The sequence below is a fragment of the Felis catus genome, chromosome B4 (genome assembly GCF_018350175.1).
Source record: "Felis catus isolate Fca126 chromosome B4, F.catus_Fca126_mat1.0, whole genome shotgun sequence".
In the NCBI taxonomy this organism is placed as follows: Eukaryota; Metazoa; Chordata; class Mammalia; order Carnivora; family Felidae; genus Felis; species Felis catus.
The window spans coordinates 119,642,858-119,657,317 of record NC_058374.1 but is presented as its reverse complement, the minus strand read 5'-3'; the positions used below and the strand labels follow the sequence as shown (position 1 = coordinate 119,657,317).

Sequence of the window (14,460 nt, the reverse complement as noted above, 5' to 3'; positions counted from 1 at the left end):
ATTTTTAATGCTGTATAAATGTAAAGCATCATTGCTGTTAATCAACATTATGCAAAAAAATAGTATTAAGTCCTAGCAACTCTGTTGGACATTTACTTAGTAACCCCAAACTTGTAAGAGCAAAGGAGAGCTCTGATACATTTGCTCTTCCCCCAGGGAGGAAAAATTTTTTCCAGATCCTTCAACTGAAAGAGGTCACCCATTCTTAGTGATTGGGTGAAATCAGAGTTTCCAGGGAACAATCTTGCTCTCCTCACAAACCTCCCTTGTAATAGATATGTCAGGCAGAGACCCTGGCTCCTCCTCAGATCAGAGTCATGGATCCTCCCCTAAGCAGGAAAAAGAAACTCCCACCCTGGAACTTGCCTCAGCATCTGCTTCCCTCCACCCACCACCCCAGCCGTCCAGGAACATGGGGTTCTCTGTCACACACTTCCCATTAGCTCAGAATTTCAATCTCAGGGATGTCCCACTGCCTTGGTCAGTCCTGCAGTCCTCACACCTTCACACCTTATGCATAGATTGAATTCTATACATTTCAATATAGCAGATCTGCAGGGGCATTTTTTATATTTATAAGAGTATCCAGTGATCCAGAATAAACCAGTTATTATACAGCTTCTTGGCCTACATCATAATTGGAAAAAGCAGCTGAGAGAAATGGGAGAAAATGCAAATTAGAACATTCTGATCCTCCATACTCACCAGGGACCCATTTAGAGCAAAGTCATAATAACCAAATGGTAGTCTAATGTCCTGAAAGAGTTAATGTTGCTTCCCACCTTACTTCTACCCAGAGAGCCATTTCTGCCCCAAGGGCACTCTGGTTCATCCTATCCTAGGTCCTGAGACCCTGAGAGGGTATATAGACCTAGCAGAAAGAGTGGATTTTCTCAGCACTGCACTACAGATCCTGCCCTAATGTTCAATAGAAAGGGAGTGGCTGAAGTTCCTTTGGGAGCATCCCACTCCCAACCTCCTTCCTGCCCCCATCAGAAACTTCAGGGAGCCTGCGTTCCTTCTTTCCTGGGGTCTTTCTCTTATGAGCCAGTGAGGGTGGCATTAGACACCAGCACTGAGTGTCAAGCTGAGCATTGCTCTGCAAGGGAGAATGTTTTAGAGCAAAGCTGTTACCAGTCACTGTTCTGACAAAGCGCCACTTCATAGCAGCTTGCCTGATGCAGCAGCTGTAGTGTCATGGGAGAATGCATGAGACTGGGAGTTAGGAATTTTGAATTCTAGCCATGGTTATGCTACTTACCAGCTTGTGACCTTGAGCAAGTCAACGGACCTCTCAGGGACTCTGTTTCCTCATCTATCAAATAAAAACAATATTATCAATACCCACCTCTGGTTTATGGTTTCAAAAGTAATTAAAATAGCATGTATGTATATTTTGTCAACTAGGAAACATCTTATAACTGTTAATTAACGAAACATCATGGCATAATGAAGAAATCATGGATCTCAGAGCCATACATTCAGATTTAATTCTAGCGTTGTCTGATCTTGGAAAAATATTTAGCCTCTCAGAGCCTCCACAGTTTTTTCATCTGGGAAAAAAAAAAAAAAGGTGGTACTAACGTAATAATAAAAGCCCTCCAGCATTGTTCAGGTAATGCATATAAAGGCCTGGTACATAGTAGGTCCACTAGATGGGGCACCTGGCTGGCTTGGTCAGTAGAGTGTGTTTACTCTTGATCTCAGGCCTATGAGTTTGAGCCTCATGTTGGGTGTAAAGATTACTTTAAAAAATATATATCTATATAATTAAAGTAGGTACACGACAAATGTGCTTCTTCCTCCCTTCAAGTCTCTCGCATTCCCAGAAGCCTCTTCTACAGGTATTCACTTCTTTTTGGATCCTGGACCTCAAAGTCGGACTCCTGTCACCCAAGGCTCAGGCAAACTCTTCTGCATCCCCATGCTGAGTTCTCTGGCTCCTCTCCTCTGCCTCCCAGGGTGTTGGCAGGAGAAGAGAAGACAAAAACCAGTCTCGAGGGCTGAACATAAGCATGTTATTCTGACATCCACTTGTGTGATAAAGGGCTATGTAAAAAATTGCATATACTTTTAAAATATTTGCTTTTTTTGTGCATCCAGTTCTGTTCTTGATGGTTTCTTAATTAACATTAAACTTGATCCCATTAAAGTATTTTAAAATTTATAGAGCTGCATGCCCCTGTCATTGACCCCGTCAATTTATTGCACCTGTTGAGATAACTAGCAGAAGCTTCATCTTTCCCCACCCAAGTTGTCCTCCCTACTTTCTTCACCACTTATCTGATTTCTGGAGGTCATCCTAGGCTCTGTTTTCTTTCTTGCCTCATCCTCCATTCAGTCACCAAGTCACTGATATGCTACACCTTTATATCTCTGGCCCATCTTCATCCTCTTTATCCCCATCTCCATGGCCCCTTACTTCATCCTGTCCATTATCATTTCTCACCTGGATTTCTGCAGTGGGCTTTCAAAATAATTTTTATATCATAATGTATTGAGAATTAAATGAGATAATAAATTTTACATTTATTAACATAACATTGCACATGGCTGCTGACCCCTGGTAGGTGCAAAATAAATGGTAACTATACAAATGTTTCAGAAAAGAAGTTTTGGCTCAATGTACTACTTTTGTGGTAGTAAAAGCCCAAGGATAGGATATGCTTCTTCAATTGGTAATGAGCTTCCCTAATGCTGGAAGAGTCCAAGTCTTGGTTGAGTGACTCTTCATTAAAAGTTGTGGAAGAGATTCAAACAGCATTAATTGTATTTTAGTTCTCTTCTGAATAAGTCAGGACGCTTTCAGTTACAAGTGTCAGAAACCCAACTCAAAATGGCTGAAGCGAAACAAGGAATGTATTGGCTCACATAGAAAAAAACCCGGAGGTTTCTTTCAGGCAGAACTAAAAGAGCTTTGAAAGCTATCACTGGAATCACCCAGTCTCTTGCTCTGTGTCACTGCTCTACTTTCCTCTGCACTGGCTTTACCCTTAGGCAGACCCTCTCCACAAGATGGCCCTTGGTAGCTCCAGGCAGTAAGCCCAGCACCCTGGCAATGTCAGTATCACAACCCAGAAACCTCAGTGAAAAGACGGCTTCTCTTTCCTAGTATTCCAGCAGAGTTATGGTCCTGACCTTCCCTGAAAGATCCCCTGTGGCTGAGTGACAAAATCCTTTGACCGGCCAGTGGATCATGGGTCTTCTCCATGGCCAGCTTTTCTAGAATTTTCTAGGATTTCATGGCTGAGGGCTGAAGAAGTGGGTCTCCAATGAAAAAACCAGACTATTGCTAACAGAAATAGAAGGGACTAGGCGTCAAGCAAGAAAAACAGTGGACAGTAACCGCAACTTCTCATCCTAAGATTCAATTATTCCAACCCAAAATTATTTTTGATATTTATATGTAATTCTTTCTCCCTTTGTCCCTCTAGTATATGTTAACACCCTTAATGGACACTGCTGGGGAATTAGCATAATGATAGACATAATCACCATCAAATGATAGGTTATCTTGTCCTCTACAAAATCCTGTGGAGAAAAAAAAAACTTCTTTTATGAGTCTACATTAGAAAAAGCTTCTGTCTGCTTCTAGGTGCATGAGCTCTTACACAGCTGAGAAGCACACTAGAAGGTACTATGAGAAAGAGCTTTGTTAGTTGAGTTGGTAAGTTGGAGTGGCCTCTTGATTCTAAAGACCTATGAATTAATACCAAGGTGAACTTAATTCTCTGGTTGAATAATTACTGTTATTATGCACCAGGTAATATGCTAGATTTTTACACAGGTGCACTCATTTAATCCTTAAAGAACAATTATTCCCATTTCACAGATGCAGAAACTGACGTACAGCAAGATTAAGCAAGCTGTTCAATAAATTAATATTTACCATTGCTCAGTATTAAATGATAAAGTCAAATTTGAACCTAGGTCTGAGCCTATGACCTTTTTCTCTACATCATTCTACCACCTTAAGGACTGTAAGTGCAGTGTCCCAGGTGGTATAAACCATATTTTTCTGAATCAAAATTTGTCTCTCATGGTCTGACTCGCTTAAAAAGGGTTGCCCTGGGAAGTCTGGAATGTAGGCCCACTTAGCGAAACAGACATCCAGATCAGGTTACTGGAGACTTACCTTCTCATGGATAACCTTGTAAGTTGCTGTGAGTGTTGAGCACAGCTGCGCTGTTGGTTAAAGGTGTTAGAAGGATGAGGTATTTAACACTTGTGTTGTGTGGCTGGATTGATTCCTGGGACGGGGCGGTGGGGGTGGTGGTGGTGCTGTATAAGTAAAGGCTGCAAGTGAATGTCTTAGCTATGGCTCAGTGGAGCTGTATGTGGCACAGGCCTTGAATGTAGTTAACATCCAAAACAAGTCCCCAGGTCTTAATTCAGAAGACTGAGGCAGAACATTCCTGGCAGATGGGCCTCCCTGTTTACATTCATTCCCCCTGGATTCCAAGCCTGCTTGCCTTCAGGAAAAAGTGTAAATCCCTTCTGCTCACTCTGGGTTGTGTTAGCTTGGTAGTTAGATCTGTAAATATGCCCATGGTTAATAGGCAGTCTATAAACTGTTTTAAATTTGCTATCCAAATAAAGGAATCTTTTCCATAGCAAAAGTATGGTCATGCAATACAAATAATAAAATGTATGACCAGTGGAAGTCAGCCTATACCTTATTTATCTCATTAATGACAAGCAAGCCATGAGGTTAGGGAGAATCTTACTGCATCTATGGCAGACATACCCCATGAATAGCCACACACACATGCCCACTACTCAGAGCCTTCCCTGATGCCTACCTCTTGTAGAACTCCTTGATCCTGTGTCTTCACCAGTACACAGGTTCTGTCTCTCTGGCTTGTGTCCCATGCTCCCTATCTACACACACCAATATTTTTTCCCAAAATTCAACACTCTGCTTTCTACACATTGAAAAGTAAGGTTCCACAATATCATGATTTTAAATCCATATTCATATCTTTAAAATAGCTTAGTTCTGAAATACCTTTTTATTAGAAACTTGTCCACATGATTGAAAAGATTTATTTGGGTATGGAGTTCTAAAATTTCTCTAGCCTAGCAGTGGGTCGTGTTTCATCCCACCATGTAAAATGGACAATGTGGGAGCTGTCCAGAGTTCTTTGATAATTCTACACGTAGTTCTAGTTGATGGCATTCCATTTCCAAGCCTTCCAGCCAGGAAATCAGCTGATAGCAAATCTATATTTCTTGCCCTTATCTCTCTCATGAGCTCCAGATTTATATTCTATTTAATTTCTGTATGTGTCTATGTGGAGAACAAGTAAAACTTGACATGTCCCAAGCTTTCTTTTACTTGTTCAACAAATATTTTCCTAATGCATATTAGGAGTGAACATAAGTAGAAGATAGTACAAGCAGGATCCTTGACTTCATGATCTCATGGGGAGAGCCATAACTAAACAAGTAATTACCAAAAATAATAAATTCTCTATTAGGGAAAGCAAAGTTACTATGAGAGCAAAGGAATTTTGCCTAGGCCAGTGTAGGACAAGAGATATATAATCATTTTCCTGGAATAAGATACATATTTGTTGAAATCCATAAAATAAACTAGAGTTACCTAGAGAAAGAGTTCCACAAAGTCTGAGTCCATCTGTAATCTACCTTTCTATTCCTCAGCTCCCAAATCAAGGTTTGACCTCACATGCATTCAATAAATCTTGATATAATGAGCAAAAGTATTTTTTTAATGTTTATTTATTTTTGAGAGAGACAGAGACAGAATGCAAGTGGGTTAAGGGCAGAGAGAGAGGGAGACACAGAATCTGAAGCAGGCTCCAGGGTCCAGGCTCCAAGTGACACAGGGCTTGAACTCACGAGCTGTAAGATGATGACCTGAACTGAATTCGGATACTCAACCGACTGAGCCACCCAGGCACCCCTGAGTAGAAGTATTTTTATGTCACTACCTTTAAAAAAATCATTAATGTGGTATAAAGGATCATGGGACAGCTCTCTCTAGTGAATACACACACAAATACAAGACTTAACATGTGCATTTGTTAAAATGGAATCTAAGTTATCAGAGCTTTAATATAAAGTCAAAAGGTTCTCACTCTCTCTTACTTTCCCATCACCTTTTAATCCTATTTATATCTGAGAACTCCTCCCTGCACTTTGTTTACTGACCTGATCTTTTCCTTTAATATTTTTAAGTATGAGAGTATTTCTTCCTCCAAGAATTCAAAGCAGTTCTCTTAAATGTATAATTCTAGTTGGTTAGAGACCAATAGTCATAAATAAATTTGTATTACACCATGGAATTACGTGTTGATCCATGAAAACTGATCTTTTTGGTGTTAGATGCTAAATATATCTGGATCTATTGAGAAAGGAGTGCCTACCTTTTTATTCATTTTTTATTCATTCCTAACCCAGGAAACATCATCATACTAGATTTGCATGATTCTCCTACATAGCTCCAGATAAAATAATCAGCCCTGGTTGGTTCATTTCCCTTGTTTTCCTGGAAATTTTACTAAAACATTAAATCCTTTCCTGGTTAGAGTTGCTATCATTGAACGTAATAGGCATCTATCCCTATTTTATTTCAGAACTCTGAGACATTTTTATCAAAGTGCATACCTGGATGCTGTGAATGTGAGGGGTATACAGTAAAGGTTTTTATAAAAAACATTTGAGTTAACATTCTGGGGTGTTTATTATGTGCCAGATTCTACAGTTAGTACTTTACAAAGTTTATAAGTTAGGGCTTACTCAGAGAAACAAAAACAGTAGTAAGTATATACCAGGAGATTTATTGCAATGAATTAGCCTATGTAATTGTGAGGACTGGCTAGGTAGTCTGAAATCGGTAGGGCAGGACATCAGGAAGGGCAGGCTGGAACTCTTAGGCAGGGACTGAAATTGCCATTCACTGATAGAGCTGCTTTTTCTTCAGGGAAGCCTCAGTTCTGCTCCTAAGGCCTTTTAGCTGATTGAATCAGATTATCTAGAATAATGTCTCTTACTTAAAGTCAACTGATTATGGACTTTAATCACACCTACAAAATACTTTCACAGCAACCCCTAGATTAGTGTTTGATTAGGTAAATGGGTACTATAACCAAGCCAAAATGGCACATCAAAAAGAGCACCAAACGTGTGTAATCTCATTTCCTCCTAACAACAGCTCTGCGAAGTAATTTCTGTTATTATCCCATACATTTCACAAGTTGGAAAAATAAGGCTCAAAAAATTTGAGTAACTTACTCAAGATTATAACACTGTTAAGTGGAATAGCCATTACTTGAACCCATAGGTCTGATTCCAAAATTGAAAGCTTAATTAACCACTGCACAATACTACATCAAAACAAAGGAATCAATTAATGTAATTTTATTCCTCTAAATCTACACAAATGGACTCATATTAGTGTTTTACATATCTCTTTCAGAATATACCACCATCTTTAGACTTTGTGAGACTAAAATATTCAACATGGTCTTCTGGATAATATTTTTTAACGCAAAGAAAGAATACAGGAGATTGGGAATCCCAAATATTAGTCCTTTCTGATATAAAATTGCTGTTCTTAAATAAATAGTGTATGTTGGAGAGGGTTGTATTCCTGATGACTTGGGATGGATGCTTTACTTTTCACTAGGATATAAGGAAGTTGAGAATTGGTACTATAAGAGTTTTTTTTTTCTAAATTGTCTCATGTTGCAAGGAACAATAAATTACTTAATATAACCAGTGTATTAAAAATGAAATGTAGATCCCCCAAGTAAAAGAACATAAGACTATGTATTATTAACATCTTAAATAACATAAATTGTAAATTTACTGATTTTTAGCAAAAATGTAAAATTCCTGGGAAAAAATAAGTCTGATATTGACTACCCTGGGTCATCATAATATCATGGTAAGTGTGTGAACAAGTGGCAAGAATTCATGGTTTTGCTCCTGTCTGTAGTTAGGGTAGGTCCTTGGGCAAGTGACTTAACCATTCTTGGCCTCAATCTCCTCTTCTACAATATTAGATGGTTTCAGAAGATGATCTCTTATATTTTTTATGCTGTTCTGTAGCATTAAAATGTCTAAAATTTCAACTATGCAAGTAGGGGCTATTTTAGTGCCAAACAGTAAAAAGTCATTCTTCTGTGAATTATTTAATGTTTCTACCCAAACCAGACTACACTGGTAAAACCTTTATATTTTGATATGCATATCTGGAGGTTATTGCCAAATTTCATTAGTGCCAGGATGAAGTTAATTTCCAGGTCTATAGTATTTAACATGTGAGCTGATTTTGCTGAATGGAGCATCAGTACCAGCCACCATGGACAGCAACTTTCTCAGCTCCCTCAAGAAGAGCTTGCACTTAGCCAAGCATAAATGCTAACAGAGAATTAGATTTCCACCATTCTCTTGAGGTGGTACAGACACAAAAAGGCCTATAGGTCCCAAATGAGTCCAGAGTGCAGAAGACTTGATGATACAAAAATGAGAGCACACCTGTTTTCTAAAGAGCCTGTAGTTCATCGCTAACAAACAGCATCTTTTTGACAGAGCCCAATATTGTTGCTAGAGAAAAATACTCAGAAGAGAATGATGCCCTGGGAAATGTGATTCTTCAGTCATTCACATGATTGGGAAACCAAGAAAACACCTATTCCACCCCAAGTCTCATGTGTTTGGTTGCACAGTGAGAGATAGAACTAAATGGCCTGAATCCCAAACCCACTGAAAGCGTGCTGATCTCCAAAACCCAGAGAGATCCAAACATGCCCCAGTCAAGAAGGTAGATCATGTCCAATCTGTTTCTCTTTCTCTAATATATAACCTATAAAATCAAAAGGCTTCACAAACTCCTTATGTGAATGAGAAACCTTTCTATACACATAAGTGCTCACACTTTGGAGCCTCACAGGCCTGGGGTTTATTTTCCTGGCCCTGCCTCTTGCTTAGCAGGGTGGCTTCAGAGTATACTATTAATGTGAACTTCACAAAAGCAGACAATGACATGAAAATAGACAAAACGGTAGACATTTAGAGTTTCTTGTTTAAGGAAGTGAATGGTGTCCCATAACTACTAGCTGCAGATCTCTCTAAGCCTGTTATTTTTCATCTGTAAAGTGAAAATAATAATGAAACTGACCTCATAGAGTTCTGAAAATTAAATGAGATAATTCACAGATGGCTGGCGGATCATAGGTGCTCAATAAGTGTTGCCTATTATTTGAAAATTGATTCACATTTCTATTTTAGTAGCTATTTTTTGCAGTTGATCAAAGTCTTTGTTTTCTTTGGTTTTAAAGCAATAAATATGCACTTTTAAAGTTCAGAAACTGAAAGTACCCTAAAAAACAGATTGATTAGTACTGGAGTTCATCATCATGTTATACATTTCCTTAAATACTTAAAGTATCTCATTCCAAACTATTTTTCACAGACAGTGGGGTGCTGTTACTTTGTTTTCAGACGATGGGTATCCTTTGTGGGAATCTGTGGTTCTCATCCCAGACTAAGTGGGCAACTCACACTTTTGGATGGAACGTTGGAACACCAAAGAACTGAAGTGCGTGGGTTGCCAGATATGTTCATTCAAATGTTATGGAATTAAGCAGTCTGTAAACCACACATAATTTTTATTTCTTTATGGCAAGAAAGAACTGTTGGGATTAAAAAAAAATGGGTGAAAAGCCTTGTCACTTAAGGTAAGGTGTCCTTCTTTTAATTGGCATAATTTTGAAGAGCATAAATACATACAACTGTTTGTAGTAGTACAATGGTAACTAGTGGAAACGGCGCGGCGGGGGGCGGGGCAGGGATAAAGGGCGAATGTTAACCGTAGCCCTCCAGGTCTACTGGGGGCTGATCATTCCCCTCCGAGAACAGGTGGAACTCTAGTCTCTCGGGTGGTGCCACCAGTCCACACAAGTTGAGGGTTGCTGTGGCTTCTTCTCTTGAGTCGTGAACTCGTAGCAGCTCGGTTGGTGGTAGGAAACCCGAGGTGGCCTCAGGAGTAGAGCAGGACCTTCCTTCTCCCCCTTTCCCTCCTCCTCCTCTCCCCAGCGGCTGCGACGGCAGTGACGGCGGCGGTGGCGGCTGGTGCCACCGCTGCTGCTGCTGCTGCTGCTGCTGCCGCTGCCGCTGCCGAGCTGGTCACCTGGGCGCCTGCGGAGCTGCCTGGCTGCTGCCGCTGCGGCGGCCTCTCGGAGTGCGAGGAGGGGGCGGCGAAGAGCGAGAATATCCATAGTAACACAGGATGCGCCCGGCGCCGAGCAGGAGCGAGTGCGGGAGGAGGAAGCCCCCGCGCGCCGGCAGCCCGCGGTGCTAGGCGCCCTGCAGCCCCCGCGCGCCGCGCCCGGGCCCGCGTCGCTCTCGCAGTTAGGGTCCGACTGAGTGGTAAGCCCTCCCCGGCAACTAAGCCGACACCTCCCACCGCCCCAGCCGCCCACCCCCGGGAAGCAGCGGCAGAACAATGGAGAGCGCCGCCAGCAGCCCTGGAGACGGCACTCGGGGGAGGACGCGCCGCCGCCGCCGCAGCTGCCGCTGCCGCCGCCGCCGCCGCCGCCCGGGCTGGCGCGCGCCGCGTGGGGCCGGGCGCGTGCGAGGGCGCGCGGCGGGGTGGGGGGCGCGGCGGGGGGCGCGCGCGCGCGCGGGCCCGGGGAGCTGGCGGGGAGAGCCCGGCGCTCGGCGCAGCGCGGCGCGGCGCGGCCAGGCTCGGCGCCTCTCCCGCCCCTCCTCGGCGCGCTCGCCCTCGCCTCGCCGCTCGCTTGCGCTGGGGGCGCCCAGAAAGATGCTCAGAGGCAACGGCTAGGGGAGCGGAGGTTCCAGCCACATGTCCGCGTCCACGGGGGCCAGAGCCCGCCAGCCCTCGCGGATCCCGGCTCGCAGCCAAGCCCGCGGCCGCTGCCGTCGCTAGCGCCGACCGGCTCGGGTGAGTAGCGGGGCGGCAGCGGGCGGCGCGGGGCACGGCTTCCCCCGCTGCCCACGGCCCCGGCTCGCCAAGATGCGGTTGTGAGAAGTGGTGCTGCAGCTGGGGCAGGAAAGCAAACGGGAAGCCGGGTCGGAAAATCTGGGAGTGCTGCGGAAAGGGTTTGCAGGGGCATTTGTTGCAGCCCGGGCTAGCGGTCTCTACTGTGTGGGCTTTTTTTTTTTTTTTTCTTTTTTTTTCTAACGTGGTTTGGTTATTGGTTTTCCCTTTCCTTTCCTCGTCTTCGCGGTTGCGAGGAGTTTGAAGCGGTAAATTACTGGATGTCTCTCCAAATGGTTTGACTTTCATGAGTATATATTTTCCAAAGGTCATTTGTCTTCAAAATTAAAAAGCCATGTAATTTTCAGGTGCGCTTTGAATCACCTCTGAGGAGTAGCAGGAAGAATAGACACTGGAAGGGTTGATGTTGAGCGTGCCCTCTCCCCTCGTGTTTTTCATACATTGATTAATCGGAGGGGGACGTCGGCATGGACTTTCCAGTGGTACGCCTTGGAGAACAGTAACAGAGCAGCAGAGACCGCAGTTTACTGCTTTCGTCAAGGTCGGGTCAGCATTTCTATTGAAATCCCAATTTCCGTGGTTGTAACTTGGATGTAATTTTACTCCAGGCTAAAACTTGCCAAAGCTAAACAAGGACTTGTTTTTATAAGGATACTGCCACTGCCGCGGTTTTTTGTGTGGCTGGTTGGTTAGTTGTTTCTCTCTCTCTCTCTCTCTCTCTCTCTCTCTCTCTCTCTCTCTCTCCCTCTCTCCCTCTCTCCCCAAAACCAGCTGTCTGCAAACATGAGCCCCTAAAATAAATGGGCAGCTCAGGAAGGCTTTGCATTTTCAGAGATTGACCAGGAATGCTAGTCCTCCCTGCAGTTATCATTTCTCCTCCCTGAGCCACTGAGATGTTAGTTTAGAAGACTAAAAATTCAGTCCCAGTGCTGCATATATATACCCAATATGTTGTATCTGTAGAATGAAGGCGTAAGAACTTTGAGCTCTATGATTCTTAGACACTTAGGTTAGTATACATGTTATGGGGACTCTTGAATCTGGAAAGACAGAATTAGAGGCAACAGTGTTGGAAGGGCAACATGAGGAATTAGGTCCAACCGAAGACTTGTCTGAACATTGACACAAGTTATCAAGGGAGTCTATAATTCTCCTCCGAGAGTCCTGTTGAAGTTTGGAGCCGAAAGGGAAAGAGGAAAGGAAATAAGAAAACGTCTTAGAGGTTGCTTCAAAACCTGTGTTCTTTGTACTCAGCGGATGAGCTCCGGCAAGAAGATGCCAATGGTGCTTGGTTATTTGAGTCCGTATTGTTGATGGCTGTGTGACAGAATAGGCTATAATGACTTGTGCTGGCATTATTCCACCATAAAGCCTTCTTCAGAAGTGATCCGTTCTGTTGTTCTGTCAGTCCTGAGTAGGACTTGGTGTGATGGCAGTGATCCTCCTGGACTCAGGTGGTGGAGAAAGACGTAACTGGTCTGGTACAAATGAAATTAAAACAGATGTATGCTACCTGGGAGACCTAGTGATGGTGTCATACAAAAACATTGTTACAAAGAAGCTTCCGAATGCAGGGGGAGATAATGATTTTTGGAAAAAGCAGTGAAGAAGAATTAGAGCTTCGTGTTCAAGGATGGGAACTTAGTCCTGCCTTTGCTGATTGCCAAACTTAATTTTACCGCATTGGAATTACTTTGCTTGATGCACTTTGGCACTTTTAGTAGAAGCAATATTTTTTCCTTAATCAGTGATAGTAAAGTGACCATTCATTGGTATATCAGAAATGAGAGACCCTACATTGTTACAGTTCTGCTAAGGGGAACCAGAGAGAGAACAAAGTGTTTTGCCTCTACTTGGAGATCAAATCTCCATTAGAATAATTTTGAAATATAGCATGGTGCAATATTAAGTAAGATACTTTAGGATAATGAATTTTTAACAAAACTGTATAAATGCATTTATTTGTCAGCAATTTAAAATGATAATCACTGTTATTAACAATCTAAAAGTTTGCAGGTTTAACCAATTTTTCATACATTTCATACATTGATTTCTGATATATTTCTTGTCTATTAATTTACTGCAAATGGTATAGCAGGTATGAAATGTTAAGGAATTGCTTTCTTTAAGATAATAGTATTTGTTTAAAGTTACTCTACATGCTCCAAATGGAGTATAAATTAGTAGACAGTACATTATACAGGACAGGCATTCCCAGTAATCATTTGTAATGTTATTATCCTCTTGTAAATGTTGGGAGATATTTTACAGTTTATTATCAAGTCATTCTCATTGCAGCATTCATTGAGTAAGCACTTTTGAGTGCCATGGGTTTTAAAGCAGGTTTATCCTTTCTCTAAATGTAAGGCAGACATGTTCTGCAAATGTTATATTGAAATCAATGCTTTGGCATTGTCAGTGTTTATAGCGCTGGCAGAGTCTATAGAGACACAGGGTAGAGTTTATTGATGTCCCTATTTCTGAGCAGATGCTAGTGTCAACACATGTCACAGGAATATCCATCAAGCCACTTAATGTCCCGGGAGGAATGAACAATTAGCAAAATTAATTTGGAGATCTGCTTGATTAAAGTCATTAATGGTCATGGGCAAAACATTTGCATTTCCATAGATATGTTTGATTTTTACATATTTTGGACCTACAGCAGTAACTCAGACTTACTTAGTATTTACAAGTGCCAATACCAGTAATCAAAGTACAAGGTCTTTCATAAGCCACCAGTAATTAACAGATGTGTGAACAGAATCCAGATTTACCAATTGGCCAGCTATGTTTTCCTTCCATGGACAATAAACAATAACAAAGCATAAATGTTTGCCATTGACTTTAATAGCAGTGTATATCGATAAGCCTTGGGAAAAAATTGTTGCATACATATTTCTTTGAATTAGAGATTACATTAGCTGTGATATCTTTACACTTGTATTAATATTTGATTTCTTTAAAATGATTGCTTTCAAAGTGCAGTACTGTCAATATATTTAATAATTTGCTTGAGAAAGAACATTTACATGAGTGCATTTATCTTCCCACATAACTGTCAATAATGCATTGTTCCAGAAATCTATTTTTATGTAGATGTAATTTTCATGTAAAAATTAACCTTTCTTATAATTCCAGTGTGAGATGAAAACCATTCTTGTTCATCTGATTTTTCTCTTCATGCCATTGTAAGATTTTTTTTTTAGAAGTCAAAATATGATTAAGCTGAGTCATTTTTTTTTAATTGTGAGTATATATTAGCTTGTTTAGATGAAACTCCAAGATTAATTCCCTAAAAATTTTTCCTAAAAATTCCTAGTTCTGGTATTTACAGAGCAAAGTTTACTGGTAGTAAACTGGTAGTTTTCTTATATGAGAATAGGAGGAAATGCAGAGAAGGTCAGACCAAAACTTGAACTGGAAAAAGCAAAAATGCATTTTCTGCTTCCCCTTGGTTACCGAATACT

At 41.6% G+C, this 14,460-nt stretch overlaps 1 protein-coding gene across 19 annotated transcripts in view; it reads left to right on the top strand.

Moving 5' to 3' along the window:
• ANKS1B (ankyrin repeat and sterile alpha motif domain containing 1B) overlaps window positions 1-14,460 on the top strand; it is a 1,072,204-nt gene that overhangs the window by 912,873 nt on the left and 144,871 nt on the right. Inside the window, exon 1 of one of the 19 annotated variants that reach the window (XM_023257359.2) lies at window positions 11,464-11,531. The exons of the other annotated variants lie outside the window; for them this stretch is intronic. The gene's annotated coding sequence lies outside the window, so the exon portion shown is untranslated. Of the gene's footprint in view, window positions 1-11,463; window positions 11,532-14,460 lie in introns of those variants that run through there. 19 annotated transcript variants of the gene reach the window in all.